An 18,518-nucleotide genomic window follows, 5' to 3' on the forward strand; every position below is an offset into this window, starting at 1 on the left:
TTACTGCCTAGTTTCCAGACTGCAGAACAGGGAGGAAGAACCTCAGCAGAGCCCAGCAATCTCCATGAATTTAAGAAATGGATGTGGAAGTCCAAAAAGGTCAAGGTAGCTAAAGTTTGCAGGCAGAATTCTGAAGAGGAGAGAGCTGCACAGAGATCTCCAGAGATGATCTCTAGATTTACATGAAGTATCAAGCAGTGCACGCACACGAGGAAGCATCCCAAAGCTGGGGAGAGAACCATCTGAAACGATGGATTACAAGGAACAAATCTAAACAAAGCTGGTACAGGCACCATGACTATGCTGAATGAAGCTAGGTTTTCAAAGTCCATATTGTACTATGCTTACATTTGTATAAAATTCTAGAAAATGCCAAATAATCGACTGTGACAGAAAGCAAATGAGTAGTTGCTTTGGATGGGGGTGATATTACAAAGGAGTATGGGTAAATTTTTAGGGGTTGATGAATATGGTCAATATCTTGATTGTAGTGATGGTTTCATGGGTGTATACATGTCCAACTGTACACTTCAAATGGCTGCAGTTTTCTGTCTGTTAATTATATCTCAATAAACTATCAGCATACACATGGAAACTGCAGCTATGGGAGTGGTTGAGATTGCTAAGCAATCATAAATAAATTCAGCAGAAGGTCTAGGATAAGACCATAAAGAATATCAACATTTAAAGAAGTTATAAAGCAAAGAGATTGTGAAAGAATGTCCAAAGAATTAGAGGAGAAATCTGGAGAGTGAGGCATCGCTGAAAAAAAGGAAAAAGTTTTCTTTCAGGGAATCTTTCAAGGAAAGAGCTATCTATATATGTATCTATATCTGTATCTATATATATAGTAATGATGAGCAGGGAAAAGAGAGAGGAGGACACGCTAGAGAGGGGCTAATGAATTTGTTTATTTAGCAATATCTAATCAATTTATTTAGCAATATGCGATAGCAAAAGACAAAGGCAATTAATAGAATGCGCTAATGACAGAAAGTAAAGATGCTTAAGACTAAACTATATACACTAATAACAATATCATGTCAAAGGAGTATATATACATATAAGTTTAAGAGCCCTCAACGTATGTTTACTATTGATCGAAACTCACTTGGCTAAATATACAAATAACATTAATAAGGCGTATTCAAATATAGGCATATTACCGCCTATAAAGCCATAATAAGCCTTAGAGGATAGTAACTATTACAGTAGATGCTAAAGCTCACCAAACCGGGGGAGAACAGCACCAGAAAAGTCATAAATCAAAACCTTGCCAAGTCTGTAGTTGAGAGAAACTCAGGCGTCTCCCACACCGCTGCTTGTTGGTTCCCAAGAACGCTGCTGCTGTTGGCGTTGCTGTTGTTGTTGCTGCTGCTGCTGTTAAAAAGTCAAAGCATCTTCTGATATTATAAGCTGCAAGCTGCATGTAAGTTTTTAAGATGCTAACAAGTTCTCAAGAATGTTGCTGCTGTTGCCATTGTTGTTGCGGTTGTTGTTGCTGGAAGTTAGGGCCCCTTCTGATGCTGTAATCTGCAAGCTGCATACAAGCTTCTAAAATGTTAACAGTTTTCAAGAAGGCTATCCATGGGGATCAACACTGCAGAGGTCGGCAACCAGCCAGACCTCACCAGATCTGCGGCTGGAAGTCAGGACATCACTGGGTGTTGTAAGCTGCATGTTGCTGGAAGTTTCCAGAATGTTAAAATGATGAAGAATCACCAATGACAAATGACCAAATGACGATATTACACTGCCAACTGAAGTTTGTCTTATATATCCTTTTAAAAATGTACCTAAGAGCCAAGCTCTTTGTTCCTGCCTCCCACTCCGGGAATGGCCAGTTCCGGGAGGGTACGGCAGTTACTGTGATAAAAATATTGTTTATCTGGCTGAAAGGCCAGTTCATCTGGACAAGTAACATCTACTGTTCCTGCTTGGGGCCATCAGCCCAAGGCCTTCCAAAGCCTGGCAACATGCCTGTCACGTCGTCCTGATATAACTTAGCTACTTCTTCACTTCATCTGCCAATGCAGGCGAAACAGACAGAACAAAGGGGGAATTCTCTCAATCCCTGATCAAGAATTCCTTTAACCCTAAACTAACCATCACCTCACAGCACAGACAGAAAAGCGACCTCATCTCATGTCTCCCCTTCTTGGGCGAATGAGACCCAGAAAGCAACATCATCTCATATCGCCCGTGCTCGGGAGAATGAGACTAAAGGGGAAATTTACTGAACCCCTCATCACAGCACCGAAATCACCTCACATACAGAAACAGATAAAAGCTAATAGACAAAAACTCACATCAACCAATGAAGGCAATTTTTTTTAACTTAACATCTTCCCTGACAAAAAGAAACAATGGAGTCACATCAGCCAATGAAGGCAAATTTTCTTCATCTTCTATATATATATATATATATATATATATATATATATATATATATATATATATATATATATATTTTAAAGGAGGGTGCAGCTCACAGTGGCCCATGCAGGGATCGAACCAGCAACCTTGGTGCTACCAGCACCACGCTCTAACCAACTGAGTTAACCGGCCACCCCAAGAGCAATCTGTATTGTCAAATGTAAGATAAGACCTAAAAAATGTTCAATGTACAAAAGACAAGAAGGTTATGAGGTAGGCAACACTGTGTAAGAGAAACAGCACCAAGACAGTCATTCTTTAACCAGTAATCTGTGTCACTTTAATTAGAAAGACTAGGAAATATAGTGAAATTTTTATTTTCGGTTTGACAGTTAAAATAAACCATGAATCCTAGAGGCCAACAGATTCTAGCATCTGGCACTGGCACCCTTCTAACTAATAAGCTGTATTCAACATAAACAACAGTAATTAACTGTCCTTAATTGAGTCTTTAAAGGAAATTAAATCAGAATCAAGCTAAGAGTTATTAATGCACATACTCATTAAGCATGAGGAAAACTCCAACTTGGAAGTCTATCTACTCATCGAAATTTAATAGGAAACTAAATACTTGAAATTCTTCCAGTTTTTCTTTTTTAATGAATAATAGGGTTATTTATGTTTTTCTATCAGCCAACCAAGCAGAACAAAATTTTTGGCCTCAAGTTAGAATAAAAATTTATGTTTACATACAGACGCATATCATCAGTACACATAAGAATTTAATTCAGTAAATTAAATTTAGTGAACAATCTTCAAAACAAATGCAGATTTATCTATGTTTTATAACACTGAAATTCCAATTGAATAAACTAGTCATCCTTCAAAGTAAATAATACAGAAAATTAGTTATGTTTCATTGCTTCTTTTAAATGTTTACAGATTCAACTTACTAAATACTCAAGTTTTTAAAAAGTTATGAAATAAATTCTATTTGTTAAGTCTCCTGGCATTTTTTAATATCTAAACTTAAGCTAAAAAATCTCTGTAATATTTTATAGCAGGGGCATTTTATTTTATTTATTTATTTTTTTAGCAGGGGCATTTTAGATATTGGATAAAATAAGCCAATTGTAGAAGGCCAAATACAGCCATTACATTCATACATGGACGGGCATTAAAAACACTGCCCTCCTGCCCTCATCTTAACTTCATCTCCATTTACACAACAGTAATACATGACTGGAGAAAGCCCTTTAGTTCACATACTATCCAGACCAACCAATCCCTAAATAAGACTAAAGTGTTAAAAAAAATTTTTCACAGTAAATCCCATTTTACAATTATGCACATTTCTATATGCAATCACTCAGAATATTTATCGCAGTCTTACATAATTTAAGAGGAAAATAACTTATAGTAGCTTGAGACAAGACATTAAGTTAAAGACATCAATGATAAAAACAGAACAGCAAAAGTTTTAAAAAATTATTTTCTGTGATATTTAGAAAGGATTTTGTCTGTGGCCCATCCCATTTCCATTTTTTTTTTCTTTTCTGGTATTTAACAAATGAAAACATTTGGGTTTAAAAGACTACATATACACCTTCCAAAGTAGTTTTACAAATTGTTCAAAGGGAGAAAGATTAAGGGGGACAGAGTGAGACATGGAAAGGAAAGATCCACTCTTCTTAACCAACTAGTTTGTTAGACACAAAAATTGGTGGCAGGGTGGTGGTGGTGATAACACAGGAGACTTCAAAGAACTGGGCAACCATACTACTGTGTTTCCCTGAAAATAAGACCGTGCCGGACCATCAGCTCTAATGCTTCTTTTGGAGCAAAAATTAATATAAGACCCGGTATTCTATTCTTCTATTCTATTCTATTCTATTCTATTCTATTCTAGACCCGATCTTATATTAAAATAAGACCGAGTCTTATATTAATTTTTGCTCCAAAAGACGCATTAGAGCTGATGGTCTGGCTAGGTCTTCTTTTTGGGAAAACACGGTAGTACAACGCAGGCCCACTGAAATACAGAACTATATCCTCTCCTGCCCAGAGTCATTTGGTGTCAGTTTGAGAAGCACTGGTTTGCATAATAAACCTGTAAGTGGCGTAACATTAAATCTTTTCCTGTATTACCAAAAATGAGGTCAATATGATCAAATCAGAATGCATGAGTATTTTCTTCAAACTATCTAGCCCTATCTACATAAATTAGTATTAACGTATATTAATATATATTAGTATTTTTAAAAAAGTATGATTCACCTCCTGAGGAAAGAGCTCATGTAACAAATAGCTGTTTTTCTCTCCAAAGTCATTTTTATAATTAACATTTATAGAAGATTCTCTATCACCGTATCTTTAGAACACCATGTGAATTACTACTGCCAAGCAATTTAAAGATAACAGATTTGTTAATCTTTTTATAACATTATAACTATCTAGTTCACCTCTTTCATTCCTTGCAAAGTTTTTCATCCACTGACAAATGCCAGAGTATTAAAACTTGGATGTTTCTATTATTATTTTCTTCCCCCAAGATCCATACCATCCGATGGAAATATACTGAAAGCCACACATATAATTTTAAATGTTCTAGTAGCCACATGAATATATGTGTAAAAAGAAACAGGAAAAATTTTAATAATATATTATCTTTAACCCAGTAGATCAAAAGTATCATTTCAATATATAATTCATATGAAATATTATATGTTTAATAATTTAATACTAACATTTTCCCAAACAAAATCTTCAAAATTCAGTGTGTATTTTATACTTACAGCACATTTCAACACAAACTAGTCACATTTCTGGTGCTCAATAGCCACGTTGGTAGTGGCTATCATAAGGAAACCCTATATGGTGATGTAAACAAGAGTTTCGCCGACCTGAAAGCTACAAATTCCTGACATTCATGACTACCTAACTGGCTAGAGCAATTAAAAGAAAAGGCTTTTATTTACTCCCTCTCCTTTCATCGTACATCAGAGTAAAACTATGAAATTAAATGCAAAAAGATGCAATTCAATATAATAAATATAAAAAGTATAAATCTGTGCACTAGCAAAATTAAAAAGATTCTGTGGTACATCAACAATCCAGAAACCAAAAAAGACCATTTGGTGAAAGTGAAAACTGATTAATCGAGTACCTACTATGTCTGATATTAATCTATAAAAAATACAAATACAAAATCAGTCAGTGATTCTCAATCATGGCTGGCCTTCAACTGAGGCAAACTGACTTCATAATTAGTAAACTCCACTAGGTCCCATGTTGGTGGTTCCATATTCTTTCTGTCATAAACCCAGAAGACCTTCCCTTTTGGTAATGGCCAATACTTGCTCCATTTCCATACCACACCCACTTCCTGCGGCCAGCCTGGAAACAGAACAGTCTCTACTGCAACCCCCTTCTTCTGGCCCTCAAGGCATGAATACAGAATTTTTCTTTAAAACGCATACCGTATTTTGCCATGTATAATGCGCACCCACGTTTCTGGCCCAAACTTTCAGGGGAAAAAAATCTTTCATATTAATTTTTCAATTCAAACTTTTGTTTACATTTAGGTATTTGCTTTTTGTATTATAAAGGAATTTTAGCATTTATTTTTAATATATTATGGTACAAGAAACATTATGTAACAAATAATTACAAAACACAAGGATAGAAGATACAAGAAATTTTATGTACCAGTAACAAATTTACGACATATACGCATCATAGAAGGCCAAGAACTCTTCATCATTGAAAGTTCATAGTAAGTTCAACAAAACCAATTATCATATTCCAGGTTATAATTTTGCATATGGATACTGTTATTGATTTCATACACTTTTAACTCATAAGCATAAATGGAAGAATTAAAAACATTTCTATAGATATGGAATTAGTGTTACCCATGTATAATGTGCATCCTTATTTTTCCCTCACAAATTTGCGAAACAAGGACCCATTATACACAGCAAAATACAGTAATTCTTTTCTCAGAAATTTTGGTGGTTTTTTTTGGAGGAGGGAAGGAGAACTGTGTGTATTTCCAGGACTTTATTGGGGAAACAATGTGTTTTTCCCAGGACACATCAGCTCCAAGTCAAGTTGTCCTTCAATCTTAGTTGCGAAGGGCGCAGCTCAATCAATCTAGCTGCGGGGGGGCACAGCCCACCATTCCATGCGGGAGTCGAACCAGCAACCTTGTTGTTAAAAGCAAACACTCTAACCAACTGAGCCATCTGGCTGCCCTCTCAGAAATTTCTTAATTCCTTACCATGGTTGTATGGATTCTAAAACTTCTAAGAGAGCGATATAAAAGATTTTCCAAATTTATTTGACTATTTGAACTTTTCTCCTCCTCCTGGCCAGGACCGTACCCCACCTCTTGCCTCCATTAACTAAATGTGCTCAGGCCTCAGAATTCTGCTCTTTTTATATCCAATCTCTCCCTAGGTGAACTACCTACTTTCATATGGTTTAAACAGCACAGATCATTAGTTCTCAAAATGTGTAGCATCAGCATCACTTGGGAACACGTTAGAAGTGCAAATTCTTGGACACTAACCAAGACCTATAGACTTGGAAACTTTTTGGGTAAACCCTACAGTAATGTATTAAAACAATAGGGCTTGTTAAAACAAGCCCTCCAAGTGATGGTGACATGTGCTACCGTTAGAAGTGCAAATTCTTGGACACTAACCAAGACCTATAGACTTGGAAACTTTTTGGGTAAACCCTACAGTAATGTATTAAAACAATAGGGCTTGTTAAAACAAGCCCTCCAAGTGATGGTGACATGTGCTACAGTTTGAGAACCACTGCCATAGACAGACTGACGAGCTCTAAATTGTTATCTCCAGAGCTCTTCCCTAAAATCCAGACTCGGCCTATCTTAGGATAGCCAAATAGCATTTTATTATACTTTAAAAAAAAAAATCAAACAAATGAAAAATGAATATAAATATAGTAAATATATGCTTATAGCTAACGAAAAAAAATCTGCCCTTAAGAACTTTGCAAACTCTTAGAAAACTTACTGACAAAAGATTTCAAATTCATAGTGTTCATTATCAGCCTTAAAGAAAGAATCTATGGGGATAGCAAGACATATTTATTAGTAAAAGTAGAGAATATCTCTGGAAGGCATACGAGAAAGTAAGTGGTAGCCTGTACCACTTGAAATTTTATCATGGACACGTAACTCTTTCACAAATTAATGTATTATATTTAAGACGATATTACATTTAAGATAACGTTTCACTCTCAGTTACAAGATAGTTTCTTACTATCTAAAATTTTTTTTATTTTAGTAACACTTTAAAAGCCCTATTAAAACTGGCAAATTTGTTAACTAAAAAGCTTGATTCTGCTTTTGCATCATTATGAATGTTAAACTCAAGCCTCCTGTCCACCACATTCCCTTACCCCCATAAATACTTATTTTCCTAAGCTTCTATGAAAAGCCTGCATGTCATCAACAAAAGATAATATGATCAGTAACTGCCATGTCTTAAGCAAGGCTCAAAGACTATAATGCTCAAGGAATTATAATATAGGAGGGTTATAGCCTGGTTAACTATATTCAGAAAGTAGAATGGAAAAAGCAATAAAAGTAAAAATAAATAATAGCACCTCAAACAACCCAAATGTGGCCCCTTGAAAAACATGCGAGTTTCTCAAACTACAAAAAAAAAAGTCTTCTCAAAAATGCCCTAGTGGAATGCAGGAAATGTTACCTGAATTACAGAAAAATCTCAGTCAATAAGTATAGAATTTAAAAGATCCAGACATTCGGGATAGTAACTGGTGATAAAAATCATTTGTAGGAATAATACTTTACATTTGACAAAACAGTTTTTACAGATGATCTCTCATCTGATTCTCACACAACCCTGTAAATTGGCTGTGATATTAGAAAAACTAGGTTATGATGCATTCTAACAAATAAATCAAAGATCAGAAAACTTAGGTAACTGCTCAGAGTTATACAGCTACAGAAAAGCCAAAAATCTCTTAGTTCTTAGCCTGTGACTTTCTATTGTTTCTCCATATGGGGAACTCTAGAGAGCCTGTTAAAGATCTGGATCTCCATATGAGGAAATCTACATAACCATAGACTACAAAAGATTTTGCTTTCCTTAGAGACTTCAAATGGGGAATTCAAATGGAGACTGCAGCCAAGAAATCAAGAGAAGGCTGGGACTCAGAAGGCCAGCGATGAAGAATTAGGGAAGATCATCAAGAGCACGGATGTGTCATTAGAGACCAAAGCTAAAACCACCCACACCCTCATATTCCCAATTGCTATGTACAGATGTGAAAGTTGAACAGTGAAGGCTGAAAGGAAAAAACAATTGATTCACTTCATTTATGGTGTTGGAGGAGAGCTCTTGGACCTCCAGAAAGACAAACTGGAGGGTCCTAGAGTAAATTAAGCCTGGAACGTCACTAGAGACAAAAATGACAAAATTGAAGATGTCCTACATCATGATGTCCTACATCATGAGAAGGAAGGGTTCTTTGGAAAAGATAATAATGCTGGAAAAAAACAGAAGCCAGAAGGAAAAGAGGAAGACCAAATACAAGATAGGTCAACTCCCTAAAAGCCATAGGCAGGAGTCTACAAGAGCTGAGGAGGGCTGCTGAGGACAGGGCATTGGGGACCATCACTCATTCACAGAGGTGCCAGGTGTCAGGGTCAAGTCAAGGTCACGAACACAAACAGAGAGTCTTGGATTACTAATCTCTTGCTTCCATTCACATCCTCATTCTGGCCCATTCACTAAATGATGATGCTGCCACATTAAACTACAGTTCATTTCACTTTGCTTCCATTTATCTCCTCTGCAAGGCAAAAGTATCATTCACACATAAAGACCCAATAGTAACCCAGCTCTTATGGATTCCAGACTAAGAAACCCACAAAGGTTACACTTCTGTAAACTGTTAAGTCAAAATGGCACCCATTCCCATCAAGTCTATTCCTAGAGAACAGAGAACAGAAGATAGAGAAATAGTTCTAAAATATGTGAATCAACACTTAAACCAAAAAAGACAAATATATGGTGATGGAAGGAGAACTGACTCCGGGTGGTGAACACACAATGGGATTTATAGATGATGTAATACAGAATTGTACACCTGAAATCTATGTAATTTTACTAACAATTGTCACCCCAATAAATTTTTTAAAAAAAAAAGTAAAAATGAAAGAAAGGAACCAAAACATAGGGAGAAAAAAAAAGAAAAAAACAAAAAAGAGATATGAAAAATGGGCAGGGCACCAACAAGATCTATCTCCATACCCCAAGTGAAAAATACAATAAATACAGAGTGAGTGACTGGGTTCCATGGCAACACCAAGAGGGCGAGCTCACATTACTAAACAACTATACACTCATCATTTTCCCATTACACAAATTATTTTTAATTTAGTGTTACTTATTAAGAATTACTTATTCTAATTTTTATTCTTTATATTGTTATTGAATATGGAATTATTAACGATATTAATTATTGAGGATGGATTTGGGAGCGACATAAACCTGGATTTCAATCTCAGCATCATTAGTTATTAGTTGTGTAAAACTAAGCAGGTACACAGGTTTCTCATTGGTAAAATGGAGATTTACTTACCTATCTTTAGATTCAAGATTAAATAAATTCAAAGAGCTTACTCAAATTATCAGCCATGTAAGAGTTCTCAGAAAAGTGGTAGCTGTTTTTACTTACAATGATAATATAGTATCGTTTCCATTATTTCCTTACGATTAGTGATTTTTTAAATTAGCATTTTCTCAATGCTTCCTTACTCCACCTTCACATGCCAAATACCAAGAGTTTAATAACTGTAAGAAATCTAAGAAAAAAGGTTTTTAAAATGAAAATAAATAAAAATAAACCAGACCTCAATAATCTGTTTTAGCTATCATGAAGTTATTACTAAATTATGTAAATCAATGTTTCTCAAAGGTATTGCTCACGGTTCACTGTTATCAGAATTATCCAGTGAGATCTTTAAAATACAGATTCATGTGTCCTATCCTAGACTTGCAAAATCTCTTTTTGTTATTCTATGGCAACTAGAATTTAATAAACATTTTGTTGTTGTTGTTTTGGGGGGAATATTAGGGAACACTGTGTTTTTCCAGGGCCCATCAGCTCCAAAAACTGTCCTTCAATCTAGTTGTGGAGGGCGCAGCTCAGCTCCACATCCAGTGACCGTTTCCAATCTTTAGTTGTAGGGGTGCAGCCCACCATCCCATGCGGGAATTGAACTGGCAACCTTGTTGTTCAGAGCTTGAGTTCTAACAAACTGAGTCAACCGGTCACCCCATAAACATTTGTTTTATTAGCCTACTGTGAACTTCTGAAACAGCAACTAAGAGAAATAAAAGTTATACTACATGTAGTGATTTACTAACATCCTAATTAACTTAAGAATGATATGACTAACTAGCCTTTGTTTATAATGCAATAAATTGATTAAACATAGATCCAAAGCGTATGTAAAACACACATTCCAGGGAAAGTACTAAGCGCTGGCAAATATGAAATTGTCAAAGGAAGTAACAGCTCAGGTATCAGTCTGTTCCACTGCTATACCAAAATACCACAGACCGGGTGCCTTACAAGCAACAGCAATTTATTTCTCACAGTTCTGCAGGCTAGGAAGTCCATGATCAAGGTGCTGGCAGACTGGATCTCTGGTGAGAGAGAGCCTGCTTCCTGATTCACTGAAGTCTCTGCTCGCCTCACGTGAAAGAAAGAGCAAAAGCACTCACTAGCACCTCGTTTGTAAAGGCTATTAATCCCATTCATGAGGGCTCCGCCTTCAAGACCTAATCACCTACCAAAGACCTCCCCCCACAAATACCATCATATTGGGGACTAGCTTTCAACATATGAATTAGGGGTGGGGGACAAACATTCAGTCTATAGCAACTTAAAATAAAGTAGTTTATGTTCTAAACAAAAAAATGGCCATTAAAAATAACTAGACCTGTGTTTCCCCGAAAATAAGACCTAGCCGGACCATCAGCTCTAATGCATCTTTTGGAGCCAAAATTACTATAAGACCCGGTATTATATTATATTATATTATTATACTATACTATATTATACCCAGCCTTACATTATAGTAAAACAAGACCAGGTCTTACATTAATTTGTGCTCCAAAAGACGCATTAGAGGTGATGGTCTGGCTAGGTCTTATTTTCCGAGAAACACGGTAGTAAGAAATTTAGCACTATTTACCTACTTTTCATAAATGATTATTTTCCTAAGAGCTGTACAAAGCTGTATAAATCTCCTTAACACAGTCACCAGAGACTATCACTTCAAGGGTTGGGGCTGTAACTAGCCACACATTTTTCCCTTTTTTTTTTTTTAAAGCGACTTTTCATTACTCAAAAGGATTTAGAGATAAAAGAAAAAGAGAATAATGATCCTCTTCTTTCACTACATCTCTGCAAAACCCTCCCTCAATTAAAAACAAGTATATAATAAACATTTTTTAAAAAAAGGTTTCTTTACTGTCTTAGAATAGTCTCTAAATTCTGGCTCTTTAGGATCATGTCAGGCTTTTAGATTATTAATTCCCATAAACTACACTTACCAACTTTTTACATTAAATCTGTACTGGAACATGTCCTGAAAGTATATTTTTGTTTATGTTTTTAAACCAATGGCATTAACTTGGTCATATGAGGTCTGACCATTAAGTTCGTAAACTTGCCACCATGCACTTCCATTGGCAGCACTGTACAAACAGCTCGGTAAGGTTTCATAACCTTGGTATATCAGTGTCTCACAGCTGTGTTTGCATCGATGTGTGGCAGTGTCTTGCTGAGTGGCATTCATTATTATTGTGTTTTTGTGTGCTGTCACAAGAATGTCTGAGCTTGAATTAGAGCAACGAACAAACATTAAATTTCTTGTTAAACTTGGCAAGAGTGGAAGTGAAATCAGAGACACATTAGTCCAAATTTATAGGGATAATGCCAAGAAGAAAACAGCTGTGTACAAATGGATTAAACGTTTTTCTGAGGGGAGAGGACACATCACTGATGAAGACAGGTCAGGGCGGCCAGTAACAAGCAGAACTGATGAAAACATTGCAAAAATTCGATGAACTGTGTGACAAAATCGTCAGCTGACTGTGAGAAGTATAGCAGACCAAGTAAACATCAATAGAGAAACAGAAAAATCTTAACTGAAAATCTTGGCATGAGAAAGGCGTGTGCAAAAATGGTCCTGAAGGAGCTCACCGACAAACAAAAGCAAAGGAGAGTCGAAGTTTGCCAAGACCTTTTGGAGAGGCAGGACGATGATGGGCTGTGTTATCACTGGTGATGAAACATGGGTGTACCAATGTGACCCTGAAACAAAGTGTCAAAATGCACAATGGAAGTCAGCCTATTCTCCACAACCAAAAAAGTTCCATCAGTCCCAATCAAGAGTCAAAACGACATTGATTGCTTGATATCAGAGGGATTCTTCATTATGAATTTGTACCAACCAGATACACAATTAACTAAGTTTACTATCTGGAAGTGCTGAAAAGGCTGAATGAAAAAGTTAGACGACCTGAACTTTTTGCCAACAATTCATGGCTCTTGCATCACAACAATGCACCAGCTCACACGGCACTGTCTGTGAGGGAGTTTTTAGCCAGTAAACAAATAACTGTATTGGAACACCCTCCCTACTCACCTGATCGGGCCCCCAATGACTTCTTTCTTTACCTGAAGATAAAGGAAATATTGAAAGGAAGACATTTTGGTGACATTCAGGACATCAAGGGTAATACAATGACGAAAGCTCTGATGGCCATTCCAGAAAAAGAGTTCCAAAATTGCTTTGAAGGATGGACTAGGCGCTGGCATCGGTGCATAGCTTCCCAAGGGGAGTACTTGGACGGTGACTGTAGTGATATTCAGCAATGAGGTATGTAGCACTATTTCAAGGATGAGTTCGCAAACTTAATTGTCAGATGTTTTTTAGAAAATCAGTATTTTAAAATATAACATTAAAAAGGAAGTCCTAAATGTGATACCTAATTATTTCAAGATCAAAGAAAACATTTTTTCTTAAAGCTCCAAAGTTTATATTTTTCTTAAAAAATGGGTCCAAAAAATATACTGATAATTGTGTAAGCATAGTCAACATGCATCTACTACCACTTAAGTAAACCAAATTTTTTTTTAACTTTGCAGTGAACATTCTGTCATTGCATTCATCATTTACAAATTCACAACTCCTCTTCAATTTCCAGTAAGAAGGGGCAGTTCACCAAATATTTTTCCAAAATTCAACAATACTTATATTTTAGGGTTCAATTGTGATGGTTTGCTTTAAACCCCTAACAAAAATGGAAAAAAAAAACAGATTACAACAATGAAATAAAAGATTTAATTTATTTTCAAAATCGAGATATGTTTCCATGGAATGATGGTGGTTACTCATAAGATTCTCAAAAAAAAAAGTAATATTTTTCAAAGAAATTGTATAAATGCAAGATATATTTAATTTTTTATTGTTCTTATAGTCTACAAATACAAAACTAAAACAGATACGTTCAAACCATAACTATGCTATTAAATTCTAATCTCCAAAGTAATTTTCATCAGGTCCAAAAACAACAAGAGATTAAGTCTAACTGGAAAAGATTTATTTTGCTGACAGATTATTCTATTTGGTTCAGCTTCCTTCCATCCTTCAACTCACATCCTTCTCACTTCTAACACACATTAAATAACCATTTAAACTGCCAAATATTTTAAGATCTATAGATAGTTGGCTCAATAAACTCATCTCAACATATTTCTATTGTATCATAAAAACTCCAAAAGTCAATTAAAATAAAAATTGTTAAGTACAGGAAAACTGATGCCACATTTCACCTCAAGCATATACAAGTAAGGAATTAAGACGACCTCCCCCTTTCATTTGTGTTTAAGACTTGAGATTTTAGTATGCCCAATTAATCTATTGCTTATGCTACTCTGACACACATCTCCTCTCTCCAGACTTCATTCCATTCCAAGTTTCAGTCTCTGGGTTTTATCATTTATGACAGCTTACAACTCCCAGTCTTGCTTCAAGAGTACTCAAGTTTTGGAAGCAGTTCTAGAAGTAGATTAGACAGTTCACGTTTTCCAAAATCAAACTATAGCAAAACTAAACATCCCATAATAGAGCCTATATTTTTCTTTCTATGGAATTAACAGTAATGTATCTCACAATCTACAAGGGCTCTAAACTATTTCCAAACATTATCTTGTTAATCTTTACAACATTTCTATAAGGAAGCAGATAGCATCAAATAACCTGGAAACTTCCAATCCTTTTTAGACTCAATGGTTTCTTAAAGAGATTATAATGTTATTTGATATACTACTAAAATAAGTAACCTGTAAGATACAAACTGCATCTTAATAATTTACGAAGGCAACTCAAATGTATTAGCAGAGAGCTTGCTTTCCTTTCAAAAGTCTAAATGGAAGTGGTTTCAGTTAGTACAAAGGGGGCTTCATGGGGCTCTCTTTCTCTTTCTCACATGGTAAAATAAACGCAGTAAGGCTTCTGTCTCCCTAAAGGGAAAGAATCAAACGTTTAGCCTATCTTATTTGTACAAACCGTATCTCAGGGTAACTAAATAGTTGATAAAAGTTCTCTTTATAAAATATTCTGGCTAATAAATTAGAAGGGAATGATACAATTAGCACCATTTTGCAACCCCTAATAAAATGGATCTAGACCAGCAGCTCCCAAAGCATGATCCAGGCACCACTGTGAGTCCCCAGTAACCTTTTCCGAAAATCTACAAAGTCAAAACTATTTTATAATAATACTAAGATGTTACCTGCTCTTCTCCCTTCCATGCTTTCATGAGGGCACATGAAGTTGCCAGAAGCTACATGGTATGCGATACTGCAACAAACTAAATGATAAAGCAGACAGGAGAACCCAGCTGTTGTCCTCTTTTAAGCTGGACAATAAAGAAATTCACAAGAATTGTAAAACAATACAATCTTCTAAGTTTTTGTTTTGAAAAATAGTTTTCACAAAAAAACGTTATTTATGTAAATATGCAATGGGTTTATTATTTTTAAATAAATAACATTTCCAAAATTTATTAGTTTTAATTTCTAATAAAGTAAGCACCAATAGACACAACATTTGAAATAAAAACTCAATAATGTTTAAGAATATAAAGGGGTCCTGGGACTAAAATGTTTGGGGACAGCTAATCTGGACAATTCATCGATACCTGCTAACATCACAGAAAGAGAACTGGCTAGACATTTCTTCCTCCAGATGGATGGACAAAACCCCTATGAAGTAGTCATGCCCTCCCCACCACCAAATTGAACATTAATCTCATCAAACATCTTGTTTAAATCAAATTCTACCAATTTACAGGAAATACATAAAACTGATAACACGCTAATCATCTATATTCTACTACAGTGTTCTAATGATTTCACATATACTATCTCCCCAAAGGGTGTATGACTACACAACTTCCCAACTCATCTCCTTGCCTCTGCTCTCCTTTCTCTAACCTATTCTGCATATCACTGCCCATAAACTGATCTTGTTAAAATCCTGATCTCACAAATACGAATACATCCTGCTCAAGTTCTCCTACAGACTGACACATGAACCCTAAAAAATTCAGCCCAGTCTGAGGTCCTTCACAATTCTTCTCCCCAATTTCACCTATTACAATGATTTCCTAATATAAACCCTCTATTCCAATCAGGTTGCTAACTCTCTCCTTTGTACCACTGTCCACTCTGCTCTGTCTGAAACATGACTCTGCTCTTCATCTGTCCATTTCTTATCAGTCCTTCAAGTTCAGCTCAAATCTCACACTCACTCCACGAAACTTCCTGGGCCATTCAGTCCCCTGGGATCTCTCACTCCTCTGTCCTAACAGTATGGCATAACATTCAACACTTTATTACAGATTTTTTAATGTTTCAAAATTATCTTATATAATCTTAACTTCTCCAAATTAGATTATAAATTGCTCAACGACAAAACCATGAATTAGAGTCCATCCAATCCTGCTCCTCCAAAAATGTCATTCTCAAGTCTATCTTCAGTACAGAATTATTTTTGTAATAAAAAGAATCACTTGGTACAACTTTGTTTAGAGCCTATTCTCTCATTTCTTTTTAACCCATGTGTAAATTTGGATTTACTTATTCTATTGTATGCATTTTATAGGATTTTGTATTATTTACTGTTCTTGGATATCTGTCTCTGAACAAAATCCTCTTAATGATTTCAAATTAGGCAGGCAAAACTTTTTCCATTCCAGAAGCTGTCGTAGTTATTGTATAAACAGGTATGGCAGAGGAAGAAAATGCCCAACCAACAGTACTAACAAAGAACAGCAGAATCAAGTCTGAATTCCTTGGCATTACATTCATTCAGATCCATCACAACCGGTCCACATCATTAATCCTTACCATGTTTCCCCGAAAATAAAACCTAGCCGGACCATCAGCTCTAATGTGTCTTTTAGAACAAAAATTAAAACCTGGTCTTATTTTAATATAAAAGCAGGTATAATATAATAAGACTGGGTATAAGATTGGGTATAGTATGATATAATACTAGGTATAATACAACATACCCGGTCTTATATAAGACTGGGTCTTATATTAATGTTTGCTCCAAAAGACGCATGAGAGCTGATGGTCCGACTAGCTCTTATTTTAGGGAAACACGGTATCTGTTCTCCATTCATTCCCCACCGTAAATTCTCTGCACATCAATGTTCCCTCTCTTATAATATATCCCTCCCTCTTTCCAACAATGATAACCAATGTGTGGGTGGGCCTTGGCACCCAAACAAATCTGGAATCAAATCCAAGTTCTGCCAGTATAGCCTTTGGGCAAGTTACAACTTCTCTGAGAATCAACTTCCTCATCCTGTAAAATGAAGAATAAAAAAATCTACTTTGTGAGAGAATAACGTGAAGATTAGAAATAAGGGATGGAAAGCCCCCAGCACAGAGCTCAGAGCTCGGCACAGTTGGCATGCTGTAGAATGCTATTACTTCCTGGCGCTAAGCCTTCACACGCGCTATTCCTGCTATCTATAATGTTACTGTGTCCCCCTCTCCACACGGGAAACAGTTATCAGTCAAAACCCAGCGCTTCATACCACTTCATCTTATGTAGCCTTCCTTGACTCCCTTATGTAATTGGTGGCTTCCTTTTCTGACTGTTCAGTATTTTGTTCTTTTCTCCATCATAGTTCTTATTACACCAAATTGTAATTATTTGTTACCTGTTATGGTCTGACTATTTGTCTCCCCAAAATTCCTATGGTGAAATCCTAGCCCCCAATGTAATAGTATAAGAAGGTCGAGCCTTTGGGAGGAGATTAGGTCATAAGGGTGAAGCCCTCATGAATGGATTAGTGCCCTGATAAACAAGACCCCAGAGATCACTCACTCACCCTTCCACCATGTAAGGACAACAGAGAGTGAACCAGGAAGCAAACCTTCACCAGATACCAATTCTGCTGCCACCCGGATCCTGGACTTTTCAGCTTCCAGAACAGTGAGAAATCAATTTCTGTTGTTTATAGACCACCCAGTGTATGGTATTGTTACAGCAACCTGAACTAAGATACCTTTTTCCCTGAATGAAGAGTGGAAGTTCCTTAAAGAATGGTGAGTTCGCAATTCATCTTCGTATCACCTAGCACTGAGCCTGGGGCACATAGGAGGCACTCAAATGTATCTTAATAAAATCAACTAAAAAAAAATCTAACAAAAATGCTGTAATATCCGAAGGAGAGGAGTGACAAGGGCAAATGGTACAGACAGGTCAAACAGAATGAAAATACAAAAGATGCTGTCACATTTGGCAATTAGGAAGTCAAAATCAACCTTGGGGAGACCAATTTCAATAAAGGAGTAGGAACTGAGCAGTGAAATGGGAGTTAGCAGGTAAAAACAATGCCTTTAACCTGAACAATTAAGGGAAAAAATTAAGTTGGAGATGAAGCAGAATTAAGGGAACATTTCTTCAGTACAAGATGAACCAAGAGGGAAAGGCCAAGTATTTAAGAAAGAAGGAATAAAATAAGCAAGATTCCAGATAG

General features: G+C 36.1%; 1 protein-coding gene and 1 non-coding gene across 2 annotated transcripts in view; both read right to left on the reverse strand.

Moving 5' to 3' along the window:
- The window catches only part of PAWR (pro-apoptotic WT1 regulator), a 99,499-nt gene that overhangs the window by 63,118 nt on the left and 17,863 nt on the right, over positions 1–18,518 (reverse strand). The gene's annotated exons all lie outside the window — the stretch shown is intronic.
- Positions 2,495–2,568, reverse strand: TRNAT-GGU (transfer RNA threonine (anticodon GGU)). Its single transcript has one exon. It is a non-coding gene; the product is annotated as a tRNA-Thr (tRNA).

Source organism: Rhinolophus ferrumequinum, chromosome 10 (genome assembly GCF_004115265.2).
Source record: "Rhinolophus ferrumequinum isolate MPI-CBG mRhiFer1 chromosome 10, mRhiFer1_v1.p, whole genome shotgun sequence".
NCBI classification, from domain to species: Eukaryota; Metazoa; Chordata; class Mammalia; order Chiroptera; family Rhinolophidae; genus Rhinolophus; species Rhinolophus ferrumequinum.